The sequence below is a fragment of the Thermobia domestica genome, chromosome 5, assembly GCF_964235325.1.
Source record: "Thermobia domestica chromosome 5, izTheDome1.hap1.1, whole genome shotgun sequence".
NCBI lineage: Eukaryota > Metazoa > Arthropoda > Insecta > Zygentoma > Lepismatidae > Thermobia > Thermobia domestica.
The window spans coordinates 142479388-142507296 of record NC_137458.1 but is presented as its reverse complement, the minus strand read 5'-3'; positions in this window follow the sequence as shown (position 1 = coordinate 142507296).

Sequence of the window (27909 nt, the reverse complement as noted above, 5' to 3'; positions counted from 1 at the left end):
TTGTAACTTCCAATTCTGTAAGAAGAAATGTTCGAGAGCCAGATCAATTTTGAAATATTCAAGTTCCGATAGTTTAAAAATATTTGGGAGTTGCAACAATTGTAAACCTTATTAATGTAAGACAATATTTAGAAAAACAACATGAAATTAACTATGAGATGAGAATTGTAACTTCCGCTATTATAAAAAGAAGCTTGAGACCAAAATTAATTGTTAAACCTATTGTAACTTCCGATACTAACTTTTTCCTTGAGAATTATATGAAGTCAGATAAGTATAGTTTGCGTCCAGTTTTCTAATATTTTACTGTATCTTTTCATGTTAGCTAATTAGAAGATGAATTAAAATTATGTACATTGTTTATTATACTAAGTGACTGTGTGAACATGTTCTTTACTTTCTAGATGCATATGGTAATAAGATGTAGTTAAGACTATATAAATAACTTATTTATCAATATATAACTCTGTTTAAAGAAATTATCATCCAATTCTAATCAGATAAAGAAGTATTGATATTGAAAATTAAATTGTTTGTTGACTGCTTAGTTCTTGATTACATTAGTGATAAATCTGGATAATCGAACAAGGAATGCTTGACATGTACCTGATAAAGAAATATCAATGAGGGGAAATTAATAAAATAAGTATTACGTTTATACATTATTATTTCTTATCAATCCTCTCTTATTATTATATCATAAAAGCAGTGCTTTAAAACCCCCAGAAATGTAACTTATGGATTTTTTTAATGAGCCAAGCACGGCATACTGCTGCCAATGCATAAGTTATCTTTTGTTTCCGGGTTTCAAGTGAAATATGTGACAATTGGAACTTACAATTAATTGGTTATGCTCAGTGCTGACACGAAACATTGTGATGACAGAGAATTGTTAAGATATTATTCAAATCTTCCGAAGAAAGATATTTAAAAATAAATGGGTAAGCAAGTTAACTAAAATGAAAATAATTTCGAAACATATTGGCTCATTCTTTCTTTACCTAGTAACCATAATATGTGGACTCGGAAATAATACATGTGTAAACTTCCATCTTCGTTATCACAGGAATTACTTGATTCATCAAACGAGAGAAAACCTGTAAAACTAAAGTTGAAGAAACGAGCGAATATGCTAACGAAACAGTAGACTTACAAATTCTATTATTAGAACTTCAAATTTTACTATGGGTAAGAAATAGAAATCATAAAATGTTTATAACCGTCCATCTTTCTTCCTGTTAACAGCTACCAGCTACTATAAGAAATACTGATGAACAATTTTCTCATAGTAACCCAATATATTCAATGTCCCAGAAGTAGGTTCCATCCCTGTTCGTACCACTCTATTCCAACAGCAAATACAGAAATGTTATTACTTCCTTTTCAACGTTAACCACAATTAAGCAAAAAAGGTAAATGATAAGATATGATTGCTTTTTAATTCCGTTTTCTTACTATAGATTAACCACCTTAAGAATATATCTCTTCTCTGAACGTACCACCTTTTTGAAACCGGAAATGGTTGAAATTACTTCCTAGCTAACTTTTGGTTTCAAAGACGATCCTCGTAGAACAAAAGCGGTAGTAAAGAGCGAGAAACGGTTTCTTTATACAAATTTAGTATTCCCAAAATATTTCCAATCTTGGCTCCAAGCCCCCTGTTCTAACCGGATGTATTAAAAATCTAAGATTTCAGATTTTCTTGAGTTTCACACCTCAAGCTTACACTTTGAGATAAAGGAACTCAGTGATGATGAAAATAGGAGGAGACGGGGGAACCCCGAGAAGATGCACGCACACGGTGTTTGTTCACCACAAAGCCAACTTGGCACGAGCAAGAGAATCTGCCTACTCAAGGTGAGTGTTCTTAAGTTTAGGCACCTCGGCACTACTTTCCAATTTGAATAACGATCTCTATAAAAGAAAAACAGCAAGATACGTATATCGAGAAATGATTTTTAATATGGATTAACAATCCAAGGACAGATACCATTTGCATCATTATCCCTCTATTGAAATTGAAAGTGGTCGAAATGTACAACTTTATCTTTAAGTACTAAACGCCTAGCAGCAAACACGGCAATATATTGTGGAACAGTTTCTTGATTTGAATTTTCTGTCCCTAAGATAAGTTCAATCGCGGTTCTAGTTCCCTTACATAACCCGGAAATAATAGAATTTACTACCACTTTCAGTTGCAATATGGATCTTCATAGACCAAAAATGATAACATTTTGAGAGACAACTGTTTTCTTGATATTATTTAATGTTGCAAAATCATGTTCAATTTCACATTTAATCCGTCTATGAAAAATGCAGAAATCTGTACGTTTATTAATAATTTGTTTTCATACAGCAGAAAGATAGCGAGAAATTGTTATATGATAAAGATTCAATCTTTCGATGGTATGTTCTAGCTTATTCCTTATTAATCTATTATAACCATTTATTCACCTAATATAATCACTTATTAACCTATTATAACCACTTATTCACATCTTGTAACCAATTATTTACCTATTATAATCACTTATTTACCTATTATAACCACTTATTCACCGATTATAATCACTTATTCATCTATTATATTCAGTTATTTACCCATTATAACCACTTATTCATCTATTATAACCACTTATTCAGTAATATAACCGTTTATCCATTTATTATAACCACTCGTTCACCTATTATAACCACTTATTGACCTAATATAATCACTAATTCACATACTATAACCACTTATTCACATATTATAAGAACTTATTCACGTATTATAAGAAATTATTCACACATTGAAATCACTTATTCAACTGTTATAACTACTTATTTACATTTTATAACATTTTATTCACCTATTATAATCGAAACTTATAAATCCATCACTTCCTGTGAGAGTATTTAAAATCTACATTTCAGAAATTTACCGTACTTTTATACTGTGAAACGAAATGTCATCATTATTATAATACAGTATGCCAAACTTAAAATTAGTTGTATTTCGTATTATCTTATATTTTGTATTAATCTTGCGTCAAGCATAAAATCCTCTTATATGTCTAAAAAGTACTCTATAAGAATATAAGAATTGTTCTGGATATAATGTCTCATTTTAGACAAATTTCTTTTTTCGGAAGAAATATTATAATAATTAGTTAGAGAAAATGTATCTGGACTGTATTTAGTGATCAATATTGCTGAAATAGGAAACAGGCCCCAATTACAATATCAGTTTGATGAACTACAGCAGTATATTTCTGTCATATATTTATATGAAGTCTATAATTTATTTTTTATACATACATGTACACAATTCTTTGTTAGATGTTATCAGAAGGACAAAAAATGAGACATGACCAAAAAAAGTCATTAATGAAGCCGACCGTATTAGGGTATCAACTATTTCTTGTATGTGACATCTGTACACGGTATTAGCCAGATTTATGCTAATGCATGATAACATCATGCCACTGTATCTAGTGTTATGACAGATTGCTTACAACACGAAACCATCAGACATTATATATATATATATATATATGTGTGTGTGTGTGTGTATGTATGTGTGTGAGAGAGAGAGAGAGTAGGTGTTAGTGTGAGTGGGTATTGATTTCGCTCGAATTCTACCTCCACCTACTATAATCTATAAAAAGCTTCTGTCGTAGTATATATATACATATTGGGAGTTTCAGAAAGGCAAATGTTATGACAGAATTTCCTATGGAGAGGATGCTCTAGCAATATTATCCATGCTGAAAGATCTATATTGGAAGCAACTATACACGTTTATGAATGACACTATGTTAAAGTAATGTAAGATAGAAACTTCTTAATTGCAATTAAAGATTGATTGTTAGACCTTGCGAAGGTTACTTCACGTTCTTTTTGATTTTATTATATACTTTAAAACCAATGACGATTATTAAAAAAAAGAGAGAGAGATTAGAAGGTAAGCTAGATGCGAGTAGTACAAGCAAATTGTTATTAAATGATGTATTGTTACTCGCGAGACGAGATAAGATGAAAAATTAGGTTTTCTTGTCTCGTCTCAATTCTCGAAGAATTTTTCTTGTCTTGTCTGAATTCTTACAAAAATTATCCTTCTCGTTATGAAATTTTATATACAGAATTTATCCTGAGTTTTTCTTACTTTTACCTGAAAGTTATTTTTAAGTTGTTAGAATCCTTCCAAGCCGCAAGAGTCTATTAAGGGTGTAATATAACACAATTTAAATCATATTTATTATTAGAGAGTATTGTGTAATGATTTGGATATCTTTAAGCATTGATAAATGGTCTTTATTATGTTCATATAATCAGTTTAGCAACTAATCATGTAACACCAAAACATTGTTTGAGATCTAACGAAACTCGAGAAAGTTCTCGTCTCGCCTCGAATTTCACTATATATTTCTCGTCTTATTTTCGACCATAGGTTGGTGGACAACATGGAAATTTTAAAACTTTTCTCTCCATTGGGAGAGCTGTTTTATACTTTGATAAGGTCTCTTCTTCGTAACTGCATTTAGATATTCTAACCTTGGTCTTCCTCTTCCTGGTTTCCCTTCTATCTTTCTCTCTATCAACACGGTGATCGAATTAGAATAGTGGAACTCTTTTGTGGCTAAACGGTTAGTGTACATGCCTTTGGCGTGTACATGCCCGGGTTCGATTCCAGGCGAGAGCTCACATGGTTCGGATTCCACGTTAATTAATAGATCTTGTCTCATATAGCCTCGCTGCCTAAAGGGATGTTAAACTCAAAATCAACTCAACCAATCGGAGTGCCGAATAAGATGGCCAAGCATGTTGTTTCTTCGTTTTTTATTATCCTGATGATATGTCGCCCTTCATTAGATTTCTTATGTACGTTTTAAATCCTTTTTCTTTCGGTCGATGATATGCGCAGCATTCTGCAGCAACACCACATTTCAAATGCTTCCAGCTTCAATATTTCAGCTTTTCTCAATGTCCATGTCTCTGATTCGTAAAGAGCCACGCTCCATATCTGAGTCTTACGAATCCGTTAATAAATCCACGCTCCTTACGTTAATAAATCGTTTTCGAACGTCCAACGAAACATTTCTTAATGATAGCAATCCTCTTTTCCTATTGAATGCCTGCTTAGCAACAGTAAAGTGAACTAATAGTTGTATCCAAGACTTTTCGTACAGTGCAGAAATGTAAATGACCGACAATTATTAAGTCTGACCACTGTGATGTCATACACCGAGTATCCATATTTCAGTGCTATAAGGAAAGGTCTGAAAACTGTTACTAGATCAATTAATTAGCTATTTGCAATAATTTGTAGTTTTTATTTTTTAATATTTATTGTATTTAAAGAAGTAGTAGACTGAATAGCAGTTCTGTACAAGAGATGAAATTTTAAATACACTGGTACAGAGACATAAACAATAGAAATATGAACGAAGAAGGAAACAAATAGAAAATTTATACCAGATTTTTACATCAATGATGCCAATATCAAAAGTAGCTCTAACCAAGAAGGTAATACAACGAGGAGGCTCATAAAAGGTACTGACATTAGTGACGCAAATTGCAAGGGTGTCTCCTTTTATTGCACTGCATGTGTTTACGTTTATTCACATATGACTATGTTGTTCAATGGAAGTTCTTTAGTAAGGTGCAAGTGTTCTAGATCTAAGAAAAAAGCTGCATCTGGAAAGTGATGATTTCAGATGATTTTTCCCTGGGAGATTTCAATACACAGAGGATTAAAGTAGTGCTGCGAAAATACTTTTCAAATTATCGAACGCGATTAGAGATTTGCCCTGGAGGGAATTTCCTATGTTCCAGGAGAAATTCCACGGACCACCTTCTGAGATCATCACTGTATCTAGAAAACAACGATCGGAAAATGTGCTTGACACGATGAACACACGCTCTCTAACTTTGCTGAACATACAAAACAAAGAATAAATCATAATTACAGTAGTTATTGTGTGGATATTTTATTGACTACAAGTAAACTTCTATTATGACCCTCAACTAAGCAGTAAAAGCAATCGAAATATCTATCGTGGAAAGTTTATCCCAATTACTAACAAACATACCTGCGAGTACAATGAACATGAATGATCATCCTGCTCCACAAACACATACATTCGTTGAATATGATTTTAATAATATTTCTTTCTTTGCACAAGATTTTCAATTATCATCATTATTAAATACTAAAAATAACTACTTGAGCTATCGTTCGTAAATTACAAGTATATCTTCCATTCATTTAGATAATACAAAAGAATCAAGGCTGAAACAAATAACTATATTTATAGTTACAGGGAAAACGTACTCGATAAGAAAGCTTAAAATATGTTTCACATGAAAAGAGTCTCCCGTCGTTTGCTGAATTATACATTAAAAAGTGGCTACAGTATAAGATACTTAGGTATATAAAAGATACTACCAGATTTCCTATTCTTTTCACAGAAAAAATAATTTCATTTTGTACATAAAGGGAAATGGGACTGAATTTTGATATAAACGGCATCGAAAGTGTCACTGTTCGTTTTAGCGACCCCGAAAACTATGGTTTCGACACTATATATAGATTATTTTCTATCATTTTAAAATATATTTCTCCTCCCCACTCTTACGTTACACTGTCAAACTAAAATAATAAAAGACATTCCAGGCTCTAACCTCAGTAATGTTGAAACTTTCATCGACATCAGACGGGTAGTTCAAGAGTTATTAAGTAACAAACCCAGACGCTTTAAATTTTATATAATAGATATGTTCCTTGACGTCTATTACATAATGTAAGACAGTGAATTAAATTCAAGTAAACTTTAGATTTCTTACGGAATTATAATGTCGTACCATGTTGCAATTCCGATAGTATAACAACTCAATATCTACTATATATATTATGACAACTTATAAAAGATAAAGCTATACTATGTTTCATAGTTATCAGTTATTGTTTTTGATTCTAATTAAATGAATTCGAACAATATTGCAGTTCTAAAACTATAATTCAAAACAAAAATTCGAATGTGTAATATTTCAATATATCAATCTGCACATTGAATAGAAAGACATGGTCGATAAAATTAATGAAATTATTCGAACTTCTCTATGATACATATATACCTTAAATGGAGATAACATATATTCTAAATATATATCGAATAATTGCAATAGTAACTAAAATCGAAAGCAAAAATAACGGGTACAGATTACGAATACATATTACGGTAATCATTTTGAAGTTCTTTCTGTGTCAGTATATATATTTTGCATTGCTATCTTCATATGATTCTAGATCCTTCTTTCCTCTTTATCTCCTGTGTTTCTGGATGTCGGCATGTAAAACTTTGGATTTCTCACTTTTCTTTACTCCTCTATCGATTGCGCATGGTTTGATTGGACAATGCTACTATCAATATAAGATGTTCCCTTGTGAGGACCTTTTATTGTTTCATTCGATTAAAATGATTGTTACACAATATCTGGCAATGGAAAGTTTTTAGGTATGCACCGTATATTCTGGACCTGGCAGTATTACACTATCGTTTAGTTTGGTATCTGGAAAATTTTCTAGATGATGTTAAATTAGTTTCGAAAGCGGCCTGTTAAAACCACACATCACAATTTTTAGCCAAGAAACCACAAACGTTCTATGGGGTCGGGATTCTGGTGTTACAGGAACATAGCAGAAGGTCACCAAATAAAATAGTGCATTCGTAGTGTCATGATACTATGTTAAGTCAAATTAAATATATTATCAATTGTAGTCTGTAAGTACCTACTAATTTTTAGACTACTTTGGTAAATTGTAAATGGTTTATCTTGCAGGGTTTACACATTCTGGCCAAGAAGTATCTTTACGAATAACTTACAAGTACGTTAAGGATGAGGATAAAGAATTATATATGATATGAATATCTTATATATATTCAATTACCTTTCAAAATACTGTATAAAGAATTGCTGCAGAGTATGATTATCTATAGTGATGATTTTGCTTTTGAAATTGTAAATCATAGGCTTTTTTAACTCATGGAGTTAATTTCTTTAATTGCATTCAAGGTAACATGATTAGATATCTATCTCTTCACAGAACCTCTATTCTTGTATTTATTGCTATGATGACACGGTTATTGGATTATTTATGTTAGAAGTAAATGCAAAAACGAACATGTACAAGCTATAAATATCTGGAAATCCTTCAATTCATAGGCGCTGACTCTCATGTTTCTTAATGGGTACTCATGCATTTGCACTAACATTCCATATTCTTCCTATTATCTTTTTCCAGTAGATCCAATAGACCAATGGTTCCCAAATTCTTCCTGAGAAGAAAGAAACACTATCCATAGCTGCTCAAATAAATTGAACCGTGAAATTATTTTTAACTTGCAAAGTGTTAAAAAAAGCAGATTTCCTAAACTTTGTATTGAAAATAATTCCTAAACATTAAGATTTTATTTGTGAATTTCACACGTGTTTAGCAAGATTGCCAAAATAAGGAAATAGAAAATTACTAACATAATAATGATTATAGTCAAACTTTTAGAACATTTTATGATAGTTTGAATGAAAACAGAAAATGATTCAACTGGCTTGTGATTTACGTAAAGCATTTTACATTGGATTAATATTATCGTTGTAATGTTATATCACTCGATCCTCGAAAAACCTAAACCTGAAGAGTTTAAAATAGGTATTGATAAATGATCATTCAACACATATTCATCCCATAGCATACAGTATAGTTTCTTTTTATTATTTACCGCATGAAAGTGTAATTTCGAAGTTAATTACAAGCTAAAATTCAGTGGGTGGTCAGCACCCATTAAATATCTCCAATGGGGGCTTGAGGCCCGGAGCACCCTCGTAGTTGGCGCCTATGCTTCAAGTTTAGGTTTTCCGGCATTGTGGTTATTTATTGAGTTAAAATCTCATTTTGTAACTGCATGTACTTCTTCATTAGTTTCCGATTGACTCTTAATTAATAAGGTAAAATCAGAAAAGATTTTGCAGGAGGGGAATTTGCTCAGGGGCAGATGAGATGGGAACAGGATATGGGGTATGTGAGTTTTAACGAACGGCAACTTTATAAATAGAGCCTTCGGTTAAGTTTATGTGTCGATAGAAGCTGTTCGATGAGAAATAAGTTTCATGTTTTGTATGAATGGTGCATAACAAGAGCGTATAGTTTTCTAAACATTTGATATAAATTCATAAGAAGCTTTTAATGTCAAATAATCAAAAAGTGACAGGTATCTTAATTAGTTTGTTGTTGTACTCAGTTTACCGAAAGTCTGGAAAATTCCATCCAAACTATGCGGGTTCGTTATTCATTATCCGAACAGTTCATACAGTCATGAAGTAGGAGGTATGGAGCAAACTTTCACTGAACGGAATAATAAGGGACATTGAGCACACAAGATAAATAACATATTGTTCTTGGATCATACTACAGAGAATAATGAGAAAATATGTAATAACAACAACAGTTTTCTGTGGACACATGTGACACGTAGCTAGGGTGTGGCAAGAGGACTGAACTCCTGAGGCTTCCTTCAGAACCCCTAAGCTTTCAATTGTTTGTTGAAATGTAGCTCCTATGTACGAGAGGTTAACTCAAGTCAGCCGTTCAAACATGATCTCTGCCTCCTCTATCTCAGTACCCTGGCTACAGGCCTGAGATAAATATTTCAATGTGATTTTATCCGTTAAGTATCTTTCTATTTAAAGGCTTTCTAAAATTTTGGTAACATAGTCTACAATTATGTTTCCATAGTACCGATATTAAGTTAGATAAAGTCAGCAGCATACAAAAGTTGTATCAGTTGTGTCATGTTACTAAAACATGTTTTATGTTTTCTCAGGTTGCTATGTAGTATCATCGTCATGCAAGATCTAATCTCACCCATGTTTGCGATCTCACCTAGAATAATGGCTTGCCATTTTGATCACAATCACTTTCAACAACGATTACAGGTCTGGTATTATTCATAAGGCACCCTACTATACACTGCGTCATTCTTAACAATATTGCTTCAATATGGACTAATGCAAGTTCGTTGAATTATGGAAGTGAAGAATTTATATTTGGTTAAGATACAAAAGAAACTATATTCTTATGAGCCAATAAACTTTTAATCACGAGTAAAGTTGCTGAAGAAATGAGCAAAATAAGAGCATCCACTCATTTCGAACATAGAAGGGAGAATATTCTGAAAGTTATGAAACTGTAAATGTCGAGATATACGTATATAAATGAGAAAATACATGTAACGAGAATATTGTCTTTGTTGAGACACTAAACCATATCAAGCTGCACAGACATGTTAATTGAATATCGATGGGACTTTAGTTCTGGATTGTTTTTGTTTGGTATACGCTTCACTATTTTGAAAAGTTTAACGTTACCCACTCTGAGAAACAATCGTATGTAGCGTACGTAAAAATGTATGTTACATGTGTAAATCCTTCAATTTTTCGACAACGTGCAGCAAACACATAAGTGAAAACGCATGTTTTATAATACATTCCGTATAAGTGTTTCATCTATAAGAACTTTCCGTATGAAACAAAATATGCAGACAAGATCTCACATATAAATGGACGTATATAACATATAGCTGACTAATGTAACATATGTATATGCATGTAATATAGGAAGCGTGTTAGATGTCAGACATCCTGCAACGTCATAATACTACGTATAACATCTACGTAAGGGCAGTGCTTATGTAGTATATGGATAACGTATGCTCCTACTGATTTCTGTAGTAAGCAAGAGGATTCCGTATATCTGTGTAATATACCGCCGTTCGGATAACGGATTTTTCTCAGTACACCCACTTACAGGTTCGTTTTTTCATGAATTTAAAGTGCTGATAAATATTTTAGGTTCGTATACTCTCTAATACTTCCATGGTTTCCATTATCCATGGTTTCGGGATATCCGAATGTGCACGGATGTCACATTTTTGTCATTTAAGATTCTGTGGAAATTTAAAAGTCCGCTTATGTCCAAATAAATCTGGGCTTCCTGCGAGATCCCTCAAGAATATTTATGAATTCTTCGCGTTATAATCATAATTCTTCGCGTTATAATATCCAATGACAGGCATATCCTATTCAAATAATGTCGTTGGTATTTAATTATCCTTCAAGTTTTCACTGCGAATCTAAATCTTCCGGGACAGGTGAACGCTACCGTACGTAGTACATCCCGTGGACGCGTTTAGATATACATGCATACCTTCATAAAGATTTCAAATATCATCATACTGATCTCCTTTCATCTCTTAGTTACAATTGTTAAAAGAATTTCCTAATAAATCAGTGGTGCAATAATTAAATCAAAGGGAATACACGATCATATTGAACAACCTCAATAAGTAAGTATACTGCAATTTTTGTTGTTACTTTAAAAGAAAAAAAGATACATCTAATGCTAAGATTCAAAAAGAACGGAAGGAAAATTAGCTGGCATCTTGGAAGATAAAATAAAAGCCCCTAAAGAATGCTTTTAATGACATGAAGAGGACTAGAGAAAAAGGGAAATTTTACCTCTTATACTTCAGGCTCTTGAGGGACCCTTATGAATCTCCCCTTTCCACCCTTAACCACATAAACCGTTACAACATCTGTAAAAGTAACTAAGGAGAAAAGACAATCGCAATTTTCGTTCCACTACTCTTTGAGGGGTTTTTGGTTCTTAAAATTTCCTTTGGGGCATACACTTGAGGTTTTCCTAAAGCTAGCTTATGAGTGTTAGCTTACTTCGTGTGTGTGTGTAAGCGTAGGGTTAAAAGGGTAGTTGCATGTGCTTTGCAAGTAGGAGTGTTCTGTTTTTGAAGAGAAACCGAGAGAACTTGTGGCTTGCGGCTGTACAAGCCCTCAACCATACAGAAAAAGGATAGTAATGTTCCCTTGTGCGTCATAACAAAACTCCCAGTAGAATTTTGACCCCTACAAAAAGGAAAATAAAAATAACAATGTCTTTAAACTTCTTTTCTTTTACTATATCTCTGCTAGTGAAGAACACCAAAATACATGGATAAGGGAGTAAAATCTTCTTTAAGGAGTGAAAAGCCAAGCATTAAGGAAGGAAATTTTGTATCTTTATTCGACTGTTTTCTGCCGTTTCGATTATATTTTCATAACTCAATTTTAAGAAAGTTACAACCAGATTTGTAACTGTTATGAATATTACAGGTACATCTATTAAACCCTCTAGAATTTCAAGTGCAACGCACAAGTAGCTCAACTTCTCTTATTTTCATCATAAAAGACAACATTGTTCCCGATCTTCAGTTCTTACTTTTTGTTCTGTATAGCGAAAACTTAAAAATTTGAAAAATAATTGTAGCTTATGAGCTTAGAAATTTTCCTTTTCAGCCGGATCGTAGAGAGGAAGAAGACACATCCTCCGCTCTTAGCGTTGTAGAAAAAATAAGAAGTAGTAGATATTAATTCCACTATCGCCAACTGCGAAAATATAACATATTAATTTACACCAGTGTCTTCTCTAGTGCGAGATCGGGGATCTTAGCCCTGCAGGTTTTTTGAATGGGAAAAATATTTTAAGCTCTTATTTATATATTTTTGAAAGTTTATATTAAACTCATGATATACCTATCACAGTCTGGGTTCTAGCTAGCCCCCAGTTTTTACATTGTAGATCCGCCACTGATTTACAAAACATTTTACATGTATTATAAGGAGAAGTTGATGTTTCATTGTTACCGATAGTGCTCTTAGGATATGTGGTCACTGAAATAGAATGATAAGGAAATATTTAATGGAATGAAAATGGCAATCGGAGAGAAGACAAAACTCAAGGCAAAACTTACTGTTCACCACTAGTGTTTACAGAATATAAGTAGGGACAGAAAGGGATTCACATTGCCCTTGCTCAAGCAAAGGATCATATAGTTTCAGAGTTTTTCTTTTTTTAAAAAAAAAAAGAAAAAAAAGAGGTTTAACGTCCTATGATTATGCATTGAGGATGAGAGACAGTGGTGAGAAGATGGATGATAGTGAGGAAATAATGAAAGCGTAAGGAAACAGAAAATCCTGAGGAAATCGACAAACGAGTTCACCACAAACCCTACTTAATGGGGACTGGGATTGAACAAGGAATTAAGGATCAATAGGTGAGCCCTCTACCACTGAGCCATCGCACATCTTCCGGATTTTTGTATATCTTAATAAATATATTTAACTTTTTCAAAAAATCTTGGTCAAGAAAATTTTTTGCGTACGACACTGCTATTTATGTGAGTCTTCTTCATCTTCTTGTCAAGTGATGAACAGTTGTTTCCAAGAAGTAAGGCAAAATGTTCTCATATATTTTATTGCAGTAGACAATGAAACTAAGTACGTAACGCATCAATTTCAGTACGTGGGAAAACACAAAGCATGAGACAGTGAAAAGTCACTACACTCTCTAATGAGACAACTGATACCCCTATAATTTGAGAATGATCAATATGTGACTATCGACAACTTTTTATCTTCCACTGATCTCGCAAAGGAACCTAGAAAGTAATCCACCAGCCTTGTTGCGTCTGTAAGTAATCGCATAGGACGAGGTTCTACAGTTCTGAATGTGATCAAAATTGACTTGTGTTCCGCTGTACTTTACAAACACGTTGGAATAACACTGTCAATGTACCAAGGGATTGTGAGGAAGGATTCGCTGATCTTCGGCATAATGCATTCACATGTTGTAACTTCGAGCAGTAAAAAAAGAAAGAACTTCAGATACATTGAAATGTTACTATGGCACAAAAGATGTTGACATTGTCAACCAGATAACGAAGAAATATTCAGTGCAAATAGACACTATAACGTGGGATGTTCATTCACTTTTTAATCACTCTGTGCCCTATACAGAGTCGTTTCTAGCAGCGTATTAACAGTTTGACTAACACGTGATGCTAATTTCGTATTTAGAAACACGTTCGTGGAGTTAACAACCATTTATATCAAAGAAGGTCAGCCACGACTTGTCACCAGGGTTGTCTAAACACATTGAGAATATCAATATAAGATAGAATACATGTTTCTTACCTAGGTTTCTCCCAATCGTTGTCAACTTCACAAACTTGTTTCTAAATATCTAGCAAAGCGTCACGCGTTCGCCAAGCTGTTAATACAACACTAGAAAACCACTCTGTATAAGGCTCTCTGAATTTAGCAGCCAAACGTTTTGGTCCTGTGTTATGAAGTGACAGTGGAAAACCTTTCTAGCGACAAAAATTGGCACAGGTAAATATGGTGTCTAGAGTACTTTTACAACAAAATGCCGAAGAGAAAGAACCGGGAACAATTGTAAGTATTTCATGATGAAGTGTCTTGTAAAAGGTAATAGCACTAAAGGATTTTTTTTTTTTACAATTTAAGAAGTCTGTATACGGAAAGTAAAGCTGAAACGTTCAATGTATGTGTGTGAGATTTGTAGTATTGACAACGAGAGGAGATTTAGAACTGTTTTGTCTAAAAAAAAAAAAAAAGGTGTCCTAAAATTGGCGACTCGTCTCGAAAACTATATTTATGTCTATTGGAAGAGCCCTATATTTACTCGACGAGCTCTGTCTCGTTCTATATTTCGTTACCAAAAGTTCGTCTCGTCACATAGCGTCCTTCTCGTTTCGTCTCGTGCGCAATACTAGTGCTTCGTGAGTAGAGAAAGGTACAGAAACTACGTATAGACTATACTGTCAAAGTATTCCAACAGGTGTGCGTTTTTGTTGTGTGATGCACTGCTCGGTGAAAAGTTTCATTAAATATTGGTTCGTTCAGGAAGTGAGGTTCTTTACCTTCATCTAGAATTACTTTTCTTCACAGCAAATGAGATTCAGTGCCCGCATGTAAGAAAATTTTTTTGGTAAATGAAGTGAATAAGACTTAGTTTCATTGTTAAATTATTATTAGATGCGAAATGGTCTGCGAAGAACTTCTTTATGTCCCAACTCAAATGTATCACAATGATTAATAATAACACGTGAAGTTGTTTTGATGTTCGCATTTGTTTATATTTTTATCGAAAGGTCAATCTATATATATAAAGGAGAACGTACAAATCCTTTGTTAGCTCATCACGCTAATACGGCTGAAGCAATTTCTTTCATTTTTGGGGGGTTATTAAGATTTGGACCCTAGATGGTTTTTATCATATCACTTTAATTTTCAATTACCAGTGTCTTGAGATAATTGACCATTCAAGTGTCCATAACGTACAAATCCTTTGTTAGCTCATCATAGCTAAATCTAACCGTATTTATATGCAACCCACATGACCGTGTCACTCGGCGGGTTAACATAAATGACAGGCGATATAATGTTAACATTTACTCCAATCTTCTATGGTTTTTATCATATCACTTGAAAGCGAAAAAGTAAAAATTATCTAAGTAACAAAGTTTATTGCGTTCCGGGGTGACCCCAGCGAAGCGGGGTGAACGCTGCTAGTATATCATACATTTGTTGACAAATTTTATAAAGTATGTAGTCAAAAATCAAAATTATATATACAAAGAACCATATATCAATATAGTGTGAATGAACATATTCGTAGTAACTTGTGTGCACGTACCGGTACTATAGACAATCAAGGACAAAAAGCCTACCCGAAATCTCCAAATTGTCGAGAAAGTCAAAATGACTCCATTGGATATTGCAGGTGTATATTTTTTTTTTATTGGGTATTGTGTTAAGACAGGAAGAGGAGCAAGATATTAGTAAGACTGATTTGAAAATGAAAAAATGAAATGAAATTTTTGAGTTTTACGTCCCACGGTTATGCCGGTTAGGCTAAAGGAGACGGTGAAGATGAGAAATGAATGAAATGGTGGAATGAAGAAAGTGGGAGGAAACGGGAGAACCCCGAGAAAACCCACGCACACGGTGTTTGTCCACCACAAAGTTCACTTGGCGGGGGCTGGGTAAGACTGATTTGAGTTCACTTTACATTCATATATACATACTAACAAAAAAACTGAAAACTTCAGGGGACTTAGACCCCTTGGGCAACCCTAGATACGGTCTTGCCCCTACATCCTGGCCAAAACTGATGGTGATCCATTAACCCTTAAAAGCACAATAGGGGACTCACAGGCTCCTTTACATTTTGATTCGTATTTTTATTAAAACCCATTTAATGTTCTTTTTCAGGATCAAAACTCTGGGACATATTGTATCACTTCTTCGAAACTTATATACCAGCATTGAATAATTTTAAGGCTTATTTTTATATAAATGACACGATTCGTTTATTTAACTTTTCTCGTGTTTGTACTTTGGTATCTTAGCAAACCCCTATTCCTGTTAGTAGTTTAATGTTTTTACTTATTTGAATTTTAAAAATTTCGAAAATATATATGTCAACAGTTGGCACTGCTTTCTCTCAGCAAGTTTTCTTGAAACTTTTCCAAACACATGGACAACTCTTGCAGTTGAATGAAAACAGAGTTTACTTTTTATTGACAAGTGTGACCTGCTATTTAGCACTGTGCAATCCCACAACAGAACATGAACCTTATGCCACATTATTTCAATTTCTACAAGGTAATTATGACATATTGAGAGTTATATTGCAAACTACCACATCCAACAAGTACAATCATTGAGAGTAATTTTCCACAAATGGCTTGATAGATACATGCAGGAAGTTCAATGTTTTGCTCCATAGGGTTACCGTTCTTCGGCTCAAGAAATTTGAAGCGTCCAATGATGTGGTTTTTCAGGGGTATGCCACCCCGTTTACTCAAGGGAGCTTCATAAATTGCCGCGTTGCCTCCTCTTGATGGCGCTTGAAACTAAAGGGAGTTTTGTCCAGGTTTCCTTCTTCTCCGTGTTTTTTTAAAGCTCTTCTTAAACTACATGTTGTCTTCTACTCAGGAACTCAAATAGAAAAGGAAGGCCACGGTGGCTCAGTAGTAGAGCGTTCACCTCTGGTGCTTGGGGTCCCGGGTTCGATCCCATCCCCCGCCAAGTGAACTTTGTGGTGGACAAACACCGTGTCCACCGATCCCATCCCCCGGGTTTTCTCGGGGTTCTCCCGTTTCCTCCCACTTTCTTCATTCCACCATTTCATTCATTACTCATCATCACCGTCTCCTTTAGCCTAACCGGCATAGGCGTGGGACGTAAAACTCAAAGATTTCATTTCATTTTTTCATAAAGAAAAGGCATTAACGTATATATTAAATACGTAACAAATTAAAGAAATTGTTACTAAGTTTTCATATTGTTATTGAGTTTTGTTGTTTAAAAACAAGCTAATACGAGCAAACAATTACACAAAATAAAAAAAAGGCAGGTACTAATAAAATATTATATGCTCAATTATAATAATAAACTCTGGATATGTATATCTCAATTTTATTTCCACTTTTGGTACCTATTAAACTCGCTTCGTCACCAGACTGATCCATAAAGGGTCAGCTTGTAATCAATAATAATAATAATAATAATAATAATAATAATAATAATAATAATAATAATAATAATAATAATAATAATAATAATAATAATAATAATAATGCTGAAATAGTCAACGTTACATTTCAAAGTGGTTTGTGCGTGACCTTTTTCAATATTTCAATGGAATAAACGTCATTTTAGTCATGATTAGACAAAAGTTCATTCATTCGTGCTACAGGAAATAATTTTTGAGAAAAAAAAATCAAAAAGTCATCACCCTAATGCGTATACTGGGAAAGATATAAATCCTGCAAGAATGTGATAGAAAAGTAAGTGTTAGTCAAAGTAAGGAGTCCTGAGAGTAAAGCACAAACGATAATACACCTTTAAATATCGGAAGTGGAAAGTTATGTTGAAGAGATGGGAATGTGTGGACTCTTACTACGCTAAAGATTTCGCAAACCAGGTCTCATAATATTGTACGAGCAACTTCCGGGCTAGATCAACGAACATTTACCGGTTCGCCTCGATCAACACTAGATTTGTACCTTACATCTGACATGTTGAAATAAATTGTGTTATGCTCGAATTTACAAGATAACCGAACTGCAAGAGAAGTGGAAGGAAATGGTGAGAGATGAAATGTTGGCTTTGTTTGCACTGTTACTGTTAGTAGGTGATGCAAAAAAATTGAAATGTTTCTGTTGTAAAACTGTTTCAAAGTTCGGACTCAAATCTCATTATAGTGTTACAATGCTTTGAATAGGTTTAAAACTATACTCAATTCTTAACGGCTATATGATAAAAGAAATCAAGAATTCCGGAAGAACTAAAAAATATGCATATTGTATACTAGTATGGAACCGTGTCTTTCATAATTGCAAATCTGTCGTATGTCACTGACAATCGATGAACAATTCATCCCATTTAGAGCTAGATGTCCGTTTATTCATTACATGACTAAACGTCAGCATAATATGGTACAAAAATGTTTTGGCTCTGTGACGCTAAGTCTGGCTATACATTTGACGAATATTTTTACGAATACGAATATTGACGAATACGAAAGCCTCCCGTAATGACTGCGTCAAATAAGAAAGAAATTTTTTCGTCTCGATCTGCATTTTGTAACAGCATTACAATAATTGGTTATGTACCGAAAGAAGAACAGGAGTGTTGTACTCATCAGCAGCATGCGCAGTGATGCAAAAATTCATGAAAATCATTCCAAAAAGAAACCAAACCGGAAATTATAAAGTATTACAGTGAAAATAATGGCGGTGTAGATCTAGTGAATCGATTACTACAACAATACTTTTGCAAAAGACATACAAGAAGATGGCTGCTCGCCTTCTTTATGAATATGCTAGGTGTCGCTATACTGAACTCGTTTATTGTTTCTTTTCGTACCATAATCTACTTTATGAATATGCTAGTTGTCGCTGTACTGAACGCGTTAATTGTTTTTTTTCGTACCATAATCTTCTGTTATGAATACGCTAGGTGTCGCTATACTGAACGCGTTTATTGTTTCTTTTCGTACCATAATCTACCGTTATGAATACGCTAGGTGTCGCTATACTGAACTCGTTTATTGTTTCTTTTCGTACCATAATTTACTGTTATGAATTGCTTAAACTGAACGCATTTATTGTTTCTTTTCGTACCATAATCTACTGTTATGAATATGCTAGGTGTCGCTGTACTGAACGCATTTATTGTTTCTTTTCGTACCATAAGACTTTTGACACTTATTTATAGGATAGTTTATAGAAGACTAAAATGTGAAAATAAAAACTTAAAATTATACAAAAACTCTCTTACCAATTGCAAAACTTCAATGTTACTTTAATAATCGATTTCTTTGAAGTATAATATTATTTTTCCATATAAGAGTGTGGATCAAAACGTAATGCTTCCTCTGGCACACAAAAATATATATTAATGAATATATATTTAAATAGCAACAAAAGGTATTACAGATGGTATCCTGAACTGTCCTCTACAGAAAACTACCGTTCATACAGTCTATATGATTTTGAACATATTTGCTCCATCGTCAAACACAAACATCTAAAGTATTTTAGAAAAATTGAGGTGTTTGCTTCTTGACTCATGATTTTAAAGCCGTTTTAACTTTATCCAAGTCATAGAAACTGGAAGTTTTTGATATCCCAAGTTCGCAATTATTCCTTAGGCAAAGTCATACGAGACGTTCAATGCATCAGCAACATTCTGGACTGTAATGTGCTTGTCTCTTCGAAACAATTCATCAGCACGTTCTCGATTTTCATCTCTGACTGATATTGTTGGCCGGCTGCTTATCGGTTTATCAGCAATTTATGTTCCTTTGTTTCTAATCTTTTTTACCCAACGTCCATTACTGCGTCCCCTTAAAAAATTTTCAAGCGAATATAGTTTTCTTTATCTGTACAACTTTCATTTGCCAGAAATTCAATGACGATTCTTTCTTTTAGCTTCAGTACCATAGTTCTAATCAGTCAATCTGAAAAAGAAGAAACTACAGTAGTAGAGTTAGGTTACCTCTATAATATCATGCATAAATAGTTCCGTAGCTGTAATTAAAACAAAATTATGGTAAATGAGGCATTACTTTTTGATCCAGCCTCGTATTTTAATCGACGTTAGCTGGTCTGATTTTACTTATTTCTAAATATAATTATATCAAAGCATTCTGCCATAGAGCCTGTAGCATAGAGGATTGCTACACTAATATATTAACTGCAAATCAGTTTGCCTCTAGCGCCCCATCCTTACTGTTATTCATTATTGCTCCCTCTCCCTCTAGCAGTAGTCTGCATCCATCAATAAATTCTCCAGATCACGAATAAATTACAATAGATGCATTATACTATGCAATATCATCAATAACAATTATAAACCAAGCATCGGAGTGACATTGTTATTGGATTAGCAATTTGATAGCCTAAAGCATACTGGAAATAATACTCAGGCTACACCCACACAGTTTTATAATGGTATGCTCACTTCTATCCCACGTAGAATGCAATATGACTTCAAATTAAACTAGCAACCTTACTGAGCTCATTCTTGATACTAAGGATATAAATACAGGGTGTTTCAAAACTTCACCGACAAAGTTTGGGAAACGATTCCTTACATCAAGATAAGAGAAAAAGTATAGACCATCCTGGGTGCACAAATGCTTCCTTTCGGAGTCACACGCTTCCAAAAAAAAATGAACTTTAAAGGTCCATAGGTCCAAAACTATAGGACCTACTATGGTCGGGTTGAGACTTCACTTAGGAACTAGTATGTACCCTATCCAAATATCCATGTTTCAGAATCCTGCGGTACTTCCGCAACAATTTTTATAGAGGCAGTTGGAGAGTACTCAAATTATATAAAGGTAGCCAAACTCCCTCTATAAAAATTGCTTCGTGAGTATCTTAGGATTCTGAACCGTGTATTTTTGGATAGGGCACATATTAGTTACTAAGTGAAGTCTTGATCCGACCACGGTAGGTCCCATAGTTTTGGAATTATGGGTCTTTAAAGTTCATTTTTTCATGTTTTCGGGAGCCTATATCTCCGAAAGGAAGCATTTGTGCACCCAGGATGGTCTATACGTTTTGTCTTATCTTGGTGTCACGAATCATCTTCCAAACATTGTTAGTGTTGTTTTGAAACACCATGTATATAACATACTAAATAAGAACTTATAGCATATAGGTCTTGTTGCTGGCTTAGTGGGTAGGATATATATCTTTGATAAACAAGTTTCTTGGTTCAATTTTCTGCAAGAACGCGTCGAATACACTTCAGTGTTTCAGGCCCCACTTTAAAGTATAGGTCTCTTCTTATATAGCTTCGCTGCCGACAAAAACTGTAGATAAAAATCAACCAATCAATCAATATGTTTACTCATGTAAAACTTGAATTAAGATAAAAATATTGCTTGAATTTGTATTAGAGGGTAAGACTCCACCGAGAATCGAACACAGGGTTCTACCTACAGAAAGCAAGCGCGTTCCTACATGACCACAAATGGGCTATTTTTTTTCTTTTTTCGCTAATAAAATTCGGCTTTGGTGATAACGCGCAAAGGAGTGTCCATACAAGAGATAGGACGTCTATCATTTGCTCGTACATGTCGTACTGGAGAAATAAATATTTATCTCTTAGATAGACAGCTTGTAGTCAACGTTTTGAGAAGCAAGTGCTTTATGTTTACAGGATGAGTACAGGAGGTGCGATTGTTGTTTCTCCCAATGTAAAGTAAGTTGGTGGCTAGATGCCAATGTATGCCGTAACCCAGGAAGATGAAAGAATCAAAATGAAGCTATTTTAAGGCAGAGAACAGCAATCATTTGTCAATCATTTGTATATTTTGCCCTAAAATAGATCTTGCATACAAATAGATCTTCAAGCCGTCCTTCGAGTCCACACTTTAATTACTATAGACACTTGTCCCGGCCACTATATTATTCAGCTACATTTCTGAATCCATTTATTCAGACTTCCGCACTATGGTATGCATACGTGTTGGAAGCACTATAAAATGGTTTTGTCCGTTCGTCTGTCCGTCTGTCTGAATAACAAGTATCAGAGCAAAAACGGTAAGAGATACCAAGAAGCAGTTTATTGTAATCGATTCAGCATTCAAAGAATAGCTTCTATCTAATCTTTTAGTGGTTCAAGTTAGCCGTTTCATCGTCATAGAGCAAAAACGGTAACAAGTAGTAAGAAGCGCTTTTTTTTTTTTTTTTTTTTTGTAAACGATTCAGCGTCTAAAGGTAACATACAATGACTATCCAAAACACTCTACCAACACCTACATTGGTTCAAATTTTCTATTAATTCCGATTTAAATACCGGTTTCAACGTTTATCGCCATAGGAAGAGAATTTTAACACATAGCGAAAAGAGCTTTTTTGTAAACAATTCAGAGTTTCAAGACAACATATCACGACTATCCACATCTTCCGAAACCGAAAGTGGTCCATATTTATAATTATTTTTCGGTTTCAATACATAATTCCACACATTAATATATTTAAAAATATATCAAGAAGCGGTTTTCTACAATCGATTGATAGTTGCTAGAATATAATCCATCTTCTTCTTTGAAGCTCTATCAAAACCGGAAGTGCCTAAAATTAGTAACTTTCAGTTTTAACATTTATCTCCATATAACGCATAGTGTAACACACAGCAAGGAGCGTTTATTTACAAACAAATCGGCGTCTGAAGGCAACATAATATGACTACCGATATCACTTTATTAAAACCGGAAGTGGTTCAAATTTGCTACTGCTTCCTGTTTCAATACTGATTTGTATGTAACAAAAACGATAAGATATATCGAGCTTTTTTTGCAATTGATTCAGCTTGACAAGAATAGGTTTCAAGTTTCCCGATAATCCTTTATTGAAACCAGAAGGGGTTCAACTTAACCACTTCCGGTTTAAAATTTATCATCATAGAACAGAAATGGTAATAGTTACCAACAAACGGATTTTACAATCAATACAGCGCCTCAAGTGTAGATATATCATCACATTCGACAACACTACATTAAAACCGGAAGTAATTGAATTTACTTATACTTCTGGATCCAGATTTTCATAGAGGAAGAACTGTAAGAGCTGTCAAGAAGTTTTACATAGTAATCAATTCTGTCTCTTAATAATAGGTTCCATCTCCTTCGTTAAACATCTACACCGAAAAAAAAAAGCTTTCGTCAGATTGACCAAAAAATAGGTGCTGGTGACCTAATCGTTTCGTCAATGTAGCGCCAACCAAACGTTTGGTCACCAGCAAGAAATCATTTGGTTACGATTTGTTTGGTTGCAGGAACCTAATATTTGGTAACCAGTACCAAATATGCATTTGGTAATTTTGACCAAATAATGACCAAATAAGTAGGATTTGGTTTTGGAATACCAAAAATTTGGTTAAAATGATCCAGAGTTTGTTCATGGAACTAAATAATTTGGTTGTAAATACTAAACCTGCATTTAGTGAATTTGGTCAAAACAATTGGTAAAAACTACCAAATACTGTTGGTATACGTACTAAACTGAAAATAATACGAGGGTTATCTTAAAAGTCATGGGAACTTCTTTCTAACAAAAATGGTAACAAAGCAAAAAATTCTTAAACATGCAAATGGAAAGTTAGTACATATGTAAATATTACGTGTCGGTTGGTTGAAAATACACATCCCATAATACCTTTTTTAAGGTTTAAACCAGTTTTTAAACTACAAACAAGAAAGCTATAAAGTATAAGAAGTCACCAACCATGTGCACTTTATGATACGATTCCACTTTCTCAAACCATTTATGTCAAATGATTCCCAAATGGAAAAAAGCCCTAACGGAACCTCCACAAAATGTAATAAAATCTTTCAGGTTGACACCCCACAATTATGCCGTAAAGAAAATGGTGATGATGAGAATCGGATGAAATGGTGGAATGAACAAGGGACGTTAAACTGAAATAGTTCATTTCATTTTCATATATTGCTGCTAGTATTATTCTAACAGTGATATTTATATCTCAGTTTCTACTCTGAAAAAAAAAATGGAAACCGAGCTTTTGTGCGATCTCAAGAGCTCCTAAGGAAATCAAAAACTCTAAATCTCAATCCGAAGTGACAAAAACATAAGAAGAAGCACATTGCACAAAACGAATGTTATAAAATAAGGTATGAAATCAATTGTTTCGAGTTTTCTTTCAAAAAAGGAAAAGAAAAGAAAAGAAAATCAAACCATAAAATAAAAGACGAAAAAGAAAACATTAATTTTCGTTTGTCTTTTTTGTTTTCACTCTCTTCTTCTCTCTCTCTCTCTGCCTTTTTTTTTTCTTTTTGTTATTTTTGAACCACGAAACCAGCATCGAAAAACATTACACACCTAAATGGTAGTTTTGCGTGGGTTTCTCCGTCTTCTTCATCCAATTCGATGAGTTCTCGTTCTTCTCTGTCACGAAAGACGAATTGCAAAATATATGTCCATTTTTATTATTATTATTTTCCCTCACATTCTCTTACATCTAGAAAAAAATATTAAAAGATAAAAATATAGGTCAATATCACTAACTTTCTTGCCCGACTCTGATTGATTGCTGTATTAATGAAATAATTACATGTTAGTACCTTAGGAGATTTGTTTTATGATCATTGTGTGTGGAATTTACTTAAGATGCTTAATCACTGCGAAATTAAAATTCCGCTAATTTTACAGTAATTATGTGATATCTTCAAATAGATAAACGATAATCGAAATATGGAACAACAGTGTCCTAGACAATATTATGTTGCATGAGGTACCGTTATCACGAGTCACCTAGTGGCTTTCCGTTTGCTGCCATTTAGAAACGCGAAAATAAATGCCGATTTTCTAAATGGCTGGAAATTGAATGCAGATAAGTGAGTCGTCATAACGGTATCTCTTGTAAAATAATATTGTCTAATAAGCTCTTGTTCAACTTTTCGATTATATTTTATGTATTTGAAGATATCGTAAAATTAGCGATATTTTAGTTTCGCCGTGATAGAGCCTCTTAACTGACGATTTAGCTCGTTTATTAAATTTTGTTTTTATTTTTCATGTTAATTGTAGGTATTGCCTTTTAAATTTGTTTATATTTCCATGAAGAAAGCAAAAAAAAAAAATAAATAAAAATAAATAAATAAAAAAAATGTAAGAACATTTCTCTACTATAAAACTATCTTTTGATTGGATTACGAAATTTGTGCGTATATTAATATTTATATTATGTGTTCATGGTTATTTAACTTGATATAAGTTTAGCAACGATATTCTTTTTAATTGCATATATAAAAAAATTCTAAGCACCGGAACGTAACTTTAGGAATTACGTAACAGAAATGTAACGTAAAGTTTGATATCAGTGGTCGAAAACGAAACTATTGAAAATATTTTTTTTTTTTACACAACGTAGCTTGAGCAGCAAAAAGTTAAACTCAGAGGCGGGTCTAGCCCGGGGCCGGGGGGCCTAGGTCCCGCAGGTTTTTGAATGACAAAAATAATTGAGGATATTACTTATATATTTTTGAAAGTTTATAGTAAACTCATGATATACCTATCAGTCTGGGTTGTGGTTGACCCCAGATTTTACCTACCAGATCCGCCCCTGGTTAAACTGGTTATATTTAACCAGCGGCGGACCTAGAAGATAAAAACTGGGAAGAAGCGGGAGCACCCAGAACCCAGACTATGATAGGTATCATGAGTTTAGTAAATACTTTCAAAATTATCTTATTCCAAATTTATCTTATTCGTAGATAATTAATTAATTTTTGAAATAAAATGTAAATTAATCTTACAAAGATCCTTCACAATGGTGATTTCAGGGGTTGGTCCGAGGGTGAATATAGTCCCGGGGCATTTCTTTGATCTGACTGAACCTAGGTTACCGATATTTCCGCAGTACTACATTCATCTCCTGTTTTATTCATACTCCACCCGGAAAAAAAAAGCTTCTGAAATCATCATTGTTCTACATGTGCAAAGTATATCTTCAGATATTTCCAAAACAATAAATTTATAATTAAGTTTTAGTCATAATATCGGTATACTAGTTTATGGAATAGAAAAGTTTTTAATATAGTGCAAAACATACTTGCAGTTTTTTTTTTTCTCTTTCAGTTAACAGTAAACTGCTACCAAAAAGGCCAATGAAATATAAGCTACAGTTCTCTGCAGCTCAATAATGGTAAGCACTAGAGAAATGAAATCTTCTAGATGGAATCAGTAGCACGTTCAAGTGAATTATGATGGAGAAAGAGTAATTGCTCCTATTTAATTTCCCTGCCGTTCGATCGGGGGACCCACTTTAAGATAAAAATTTTCTACTCCATATAAGATGATATTAACATGAATATATAAATTAAACATAGAGTAAGTTCACCACCTGCCAAAAACAATAATAACAACGACATGAGACATTTTCTTAAATGAATCAAAAACTGTGACCTGGGTTCATTTCAGTAAACTATCTACTACTACGGACCTTCAAAATAATATATATTTCTCAAGACCTTAAGTTGTGGCAAACGTTATTCCTTCAACTTAACTTGTGAAACATGAAACGAGTTCAACGTACCATTTCCAAAAGAACTGAAAATAATTTAAAATGCTGTGTTTACCTATCATTAGTGTTCGTAGTTTGAGGGAAATTTCAATAATCTATGGAAATTTCGTAGGTAAATTTAGCATAAAGGAAAAAAGAGATTTTTGCATTAAATCGTGAAAATTCAGGGAAATTCTCGTTGAGACTAGTTGACCAATACAAATGTTTAAACTTTTCTTTGTTCTTCAGAAATGAAGCAATACAATAGTAATAGTATATATGTGTTTTTTTAAAGTAGCATAATTTGTACCCAATCTTGGCCGAATGTATTTCTATATTTTTGTAAAAAAAAAAAAAAAAAAAACCTAGGGAAAGCGAAAAAAAACGAAGAGAAATAGAAATGATCGATACAAATACGCCTTACACTTCCTTTAATATAGCTAAATTAATCTTATAACTTCTGTCATAGGAATTGGTCACTGAACAAACTAGGGAAAATTTGATAAGAAAGGGGGAAACTTTGTGTCAGTCGAGGGAAATTTTCTTAAGGAAACCTACGAACACTGCCTATCAACTGAAGAAATTATATTTTCCAGTGACGAAGTGTAATGTAATTTGGTCCCTACTTTACTAAAACATTTAACTGGGGCTCCCTATAGTAATTAAGGTTTTAAATTATAAGGGGCTTAACATTTTTCATATTTTAATAAAGGGAACAACTTCATTACTTTTTTTTAGGGAGCCAAAAATATTAGTGTTAGCCGCTATAGGGAAAGTTCCAAATTTCAGTCCTGGTCCTTTGATCCTTTGGAAATGGCACTACATATATGAAGTATGATTAATTTGTTTCTCTCCACTGCCACAACTTTTCTTTCAATCACAGAAAAAAATGGGAAATGGAATTAAATCTTTCATCTGATTTAAACTACTCAGTGAGCAAAACAATACGCTTATTGTAAAAACTAATAACCTGTAACAGTTTCGCCAACTGACACCCCACGAAGAAATCTTTCATCTTAACGTCCGACGATTATGTCCGTTAGGCTAAGGGAGACGGAAGATGGGAGACAAATGAAGATAATTGGAAAATTTATGGAATGAGAGTATGGGAGGAAACGGGAGCACTCGAAGAAAACCTACTGATACGATGTTATCCATCATAATCTTACTTGGCCGGGAAGCGAGCCAGCGACCATACGTACAAGATGAAATCGCTCTACCTTTCAACCAATCGTGTTCCCCTCCATTTCCACGATAGGAACGCACATCTGTAAATCTCTTGAGATTGATCATTATACACTTTTAGACACGCAATGAGCTTATTGTCATCTCAAATCTGTTTGCCACCCAGATAAACCTTCAGTCGAAATGAAACAGTCAAGTTTATATTGAGCACGTTGTTAACAC